Here is a 5,867-nt window from a genome sequence, read left to right on the forward strand (position 1 = left end):
TGGGTACAAAAATAGGGACGAGGTTACTGACAACTGGGCAGTTGCTATGGGCAGTAGATACCAATATGGGCAGTAGATACCCATATTGGAAGACAACATGTCAGAAATCAGAATATAAGCCAAAAAAAAAAAAAAAATTCTTGTCTCATCAGTTTTTTTTTTTTTTTTTTTTTTTTTTTTGAGACGGAGTCTCGCTCTGTCACCCGGGCTGGAGTGCAGTGGCTGGATCTCAGCTCACTGCAAGCTCCGCCTCCCGGGTTTACGCCATTCTCCTGCCTCAGCCTCCCGAGTAGCTGGGACTACAGGCGCCGCCACGTCGCCCAGCTAGTTTTTTGTAGTTTTTAGTAGAGACGGGGTTTCACCGTGTTAGCCAGGATGGTCTCGATCTCCTGTCCTAGTGATCCGCCCGTCTCGGCCTCTCAAAGTGCTGGGATTACAGGCTTGAGCCACCGCGCCCGGCGTCTCATCAGTTTTACTATAATATGTACTTACAGAAGTCCCTTCTGAAAAATGAATAGGCAAAGAATTCACACTTTGGATAAAAGACATAGAGTAGAATTTGGACATCTGGATTTTCCCCTATTAACTCAACCTGCCTTATGGCTTGATGTATTTGGTTCAGATTATAAATCCCAATTCACAACTCTAGAGCAATTTAAAAAGAGAAGATGGAAAAGAGATCTTTTGTTTAAAATCAATGAAGATAAAGGCAGAATCAGGGTACTAAGGTATAATAGTATTTAATATTTAACTCCACATAATATGTAATAAATGAAAACAGAAATTTTGCCCAGTGTAGTTTTGCATCTGAAGCCACTTTTGAAATGTTCTAGAACACTGATCTCTTGTCTTCTGTGCTAAGCGTTTACTCATATGGCTTATAACTTCCCTAGTACTGCATACAGAACAAAATTCTGATCTGTTGTCTGAAAGAACTCACCTTAATTGAAAAATTGAGTCATAGAAAAGAATTTAAAAGGGCCTGTTTCATTTGAAAAAAATGCTAAAATTACATAAAAGCAAATGTATGATGGATTGTGACATGAAGGATAATAAAAGAAGAAAACAAAAGGGAGGAAGCTTTGGATTGGAAAGTAAGAAAAGTTTACTGAAAATAAAAGAAAGAATGTCATGACAATGCGAACTGCCAGAAAAGCATACTGATTCACTGCTGCAAAACCTCTATCTCTGGAAGTCTTTAACAGAAAAGTGTTCATTACAGTGCCTGATCCTTCCCTTAGAGAAGCCCTGTGAACTTTATGTGACAGAGTGACGAAAGCAGAGAAGGAAAACAGTGGAGAAAATCCACTTTATGTGACAGAGTGACGAAAGCAGAGAAGGAAAACAGTGGAGAAAAAGCAGAGAAGGAAAACAGTGGGGAGTCTAGGAGGGAACTTTGGTGGTCACGTATCCTGTGACCTTCAGTTAAGACTGCAATAGCACTAGCTAATGTCAAATTTCAATCTTCATTCAATATGTTTTTTTTCTGAGATCTGAGCGATGTCTGACATTACTCTTGCTATTTGTAAAAAGAAAACGTATCTCATAGCTCTCTAACACTTTAAGAGGGAAAAATAAGGAGGAAATGACTGGATACAACTTTTGTGGACCGGTTTAATAACATAAAATTTTAGAGCTTGACTAATAGTAATTCCCTGTATATCTAGAAAGGGATTCAAAGAAGCCAGTGGGCAGAGTAGTATGCAAAAAAAGGTGACTCATCCAAACTAATAAATATCATTATTTGGATCAAAAAGCAGTGCATCACTGAGAAAAATAGATATGGCATTGGATATCAACGACAGAATGGGTTTCCTGTCGCTCTGATATTATTCTGGGGGAAAAGACATTAAAATGAGACACCTTTTAAAGGATGTGCATATCATTAAAATAGTACAGGAGGCCTCGCCTCTTATTTTCTTTCCTTTATATTTAGCTCACTCTCTGAATGGCCCATCTATGACAGATTTGTCAGAAAGCCTTACTTCCTTAGTGGCCAGATCTTAACTGCTGAGAATAACTCTTGGATACATTTCATCCAAGTGATGTAAAGTTCTGGGAGAAGCATTATTCTTAGGGTCAGACTGACTTGGCCTTGATTTTTTGTTTTGGCACTTTATAATTTGTGATCTTAGGAAAGTTAATTAACTCTCACCACAATATGTTACCCGCTTTTTCTTAAGCTCCAGAGTGAGTTTGTAATTCCTCTTCTTCAGAAGGACTATTTTGAAAATTAGATATAACATCTGTAAATTGCTCAGCGCAGCATGTTGTAAACACAATAATATAACATTTAGAAGCATACCACATTTCACTGCACTTCACTTTGTTGTTCTTTAGAGGTGCGTTTTTTACATATTGAAGATCTGAGGCAACCTTGTGTCCAACACTTCTATCGATGCTGTTTTTCTAACAGCATGTGCTTACTTTGTGTCTCTGTGTCACATTTTGGTGACTCTCACAATATTCCAAACTTTTTCATTATTATTATATCTGTTATGGTGATTAGTGATCTTGGATGTCACTATTACAACTGCTTTGGATACCACAAACCATGCCCAGATAAGAGGGCAAACAATCAGTAAATGTGTGTGTTATGATTACTCCACTAACCAACCATTTTCCCATCTCTCTCTTTTTCCTCTGGCCTATTTCCTGACACACAACAATACTGAAATCAAGCCAATTAATAACCATAAAACAGCATCTTATGTGTTCAAGTGAAAAAGAGTCACGCATATCTAACTTTATATCAAAAGCTAGAAATGATTAAGCTTAGTGAGAAAGACATGTCAAAAGCCAAGATAAGCCAAAAGCTAGACCTCTTGCACCAAATAGTTTGCCAAGTTGTGACTGCAAAGGACAAGGTCTTGAAGGAAAGTAAAAGTTATATTCCAGTTAACACATTAATTACAAAAAAGCAAAACAGCTTTACTGCTAATATTGAGAAAGTTTTAGCGGTCTGAATAGAAGATCAAACAAGTCCCAACATTTCTTTAGGCTAAAGTCTAATCCAGAGAAAGATTAATTCTATGAAGGCTGAGAGGTAAGGAAGCTGCAGAAGAAAACGTTGAAGCTAGCAGGGGTTAGTTCATGAGGTTGAAGGAAAATAGCTATCTTCATAGCACAAAAGTGCAAGGTGAAGCAGCAAGTGCTGATGAAGAAACTTCAGGTAGTTACCCAGATCCAGCTAAAATAATTCATGAAGGTGGCTACACTAAACAGCATATTTTCAATGTAGATGAAACAGCCATATAGTGAAAGAAGACACCATCTAGGACTTGCACAGGGAAAGAAGTCAATTCATAGCTTCAAAGCTTCAGAGGACAGACTGATTCTCTTGTTAGCAGCTAATGCGTTTGACAACTTTAAGTTGAAACCAATGTTCATTGACCATTCTGCAAAACCTAGGGCACTTAAGAATTACACTAAATGAACTGAGGCTGAACTCTATAAATGGAACATCAAAGCCTGAATGACAGCACATATTTTCTCAGCATGATTTACTGAATATTTTAACCCAACTGTTCAGATCTGCTGCTGAGAAAAACAGATTGCTTTTAACATACTACTGCTCATTGCCAATGTACCTGGTCAGCCAAGAGCTCTAATGGAGACATACAAGGAGATTAAAGTTGTTTTCATGCTTGCTAATACAACATCCATTCTATAGTCCATGAATCAAAGAATAATTTTGATATTCAAATCTCATTATTTAATAAATATATTTTCCATGGATATAGCTGCATTAAATTGTTAGTCCTCTCATACATCTGTGTAAACTAAATTGAAAATTATTTGGAAAATGTTCACCATTCTAGATACCATTAAGAACATTCATGATTCATGGGAGAAGAGTCGAAATACTAACATTAACAGGAGTTTGGAAGAAGTTTATTCCAACCCTCATGCACGATTTTGAGAGGCTGAAGACTTCAGTGAAGGAAGTCACTGCAGATGTGGTAGAAATGGCAAGAGAACTAGAATTAGAAGTGGAGCCTGAAGATGGGACTGAATTGCTCTAGTCTCATGATAAAATTTTAACAGATGAGGAGTTGCTTCTTAAGGATGAGCAAACAAAATGGTTTCTTGACATATAAACTACTACCGGTGAAGATCCTGAGGACATTGTTGAAATACAAAAAAGGATTTAGAATATTACATAAGCTTAGTTGATAAAGTGGCAGCAGTGAGAGGACTGACTCCAATTTTTAAATGAAGTTCTACAATGGGTAAAATGCTATCAAACAGCATGGCAGACTACAGAGAAATCTTTTGTGAAAGGAAGAGTCAACTGATGCAGCAGACATCACTGTTGTCTTATTTTAAGAAATTGCCAGGCCAGGCGTGGTGTGGCTCATGCCTGTACTTCCAGCACTTTGGGAGTCCAAGACAGAAGAATTACTTGAGTCCAGGAATTCAATACCAGCCTGGGTAACATGGCAAAACCCTGTCTCTCCAAAAAAAAAAAAAAAATTAGCCAGGCACAATAGCATACACCTGTAAGCTACTTGGGGCGCTAAGGCGGGAGAATTGCTTGAGCCCGGCAGGTGGAGGTTGCAGTGAGTTGAGATCGCCCCGTTGCACTTCAGCCTGGGCGACGGGAGCGAAACCCTGTCTCAAAAAAAAGAAAAAAAGCAAAAGGTCAAATTGCAGCTCCATGACCCTCAGTCACTTGCCCTTAAATAGGGAGTACCCAGGGTGGATTGTTGGTCTCAGTTGTCCTGAGAGGTAAATGGGTTATGTGTTTTATCAGCCCCTTGTGAATTTGGTTGACAGGAGTCATGCCTTTAGCATTTGATGAAGAATTGATAAATCTGAGTTTCTGAAGCTACAGGTCCAAAAAGCAGATCTTGGGCTTCCGGTTGGAGATAGCCCTTGAGGCCAGACACCAAGCTGCCAGTCTCTAACCCATCTTAGCTCCAAATTGGGACTGCTACTTCCCTTGATGTGGGCATTGTATTTTCGTTAATGAAGATAAGATTGTTAGCTTTTTTGTTTTTTATTTTGGGCTGACTCTTTACCTCGAGCCTCCACATAGATGGGCATATATGTGTAATTACATTTTTACACACAGAAAATTATTACTTAGTGAGATCTAGTAGGCGGAATTCTTTCACAACTTGAGGTTTTTTTAGGGGGTGGAAAATAATAGAAGGGGTCTTTGGAATCACTCTTTGAGATTCATTCATACATTCATTCATTTAAAAAATACTTACTGAATCCTGACTTTGTATGGAACAATGTGAAACAAATACACTCCCAAGTCCTTGCATTGCTTAGTGTCTGGGGTGGGGGTTAGAAACATGTAAACAGGTAGTAAAGTGTGATAAACGCTGCGATGGGGCAGAAGTGCATGATGCCATACGAGTACAGAAGTACAGAGGAGGGTAGACAGGATCTTGTTTACTTTCCACAATAGCCCTATGAAATAAATGTTGTTGTTTTTTTCAACTGAGTCCCAAGAACTTGGTATTATAAAAGTCTAGAAGTGATAGTGGCTTAGAGTAGGGTACTACTAGTGGAGTTGGAGAGATTTGGATGAATATGTAATATATTGTAGTTCATAAATTCAGAGATGTCTTTTCACATTTTCGCATTCTGAAATTGGCATGTATCATACATTTGATGGCAGGTTGTAGTTTAGTAGTGTTTTTTTTCTTTCATGGAGGAGGTATATATAATAATATCTTAGATTAGATAAAATATATTAGAGAAGTGGAGCCAACAGGTCTTGCAGATGGATTGGATATGGGAGGTAAGGGAAAGAAAGAAATCAAGGATGACTCCTAAGTTATTGGCATTACTGGGTAGATGGTGGTGCCATTGACTGAGATGGGTAGGGCTGTATTTTTTTTTTTTTTTTT

Source organism: Rhinopithecus bieti, unplaced genomic scaffold (genome assembly GCF_001698545.2).
Source record: "Rhinopithecus bieti isolate Rb0 unplaced genomic scaffold, ASM169854v2 scaffold_7037, whole genome shotgun sequence".
NCBI lineage: Eukaryota > Metazoa > Chordata > Mammalia > Primates > Cercopithecidae > Rhinopithecus > Rhinopithecus bieti.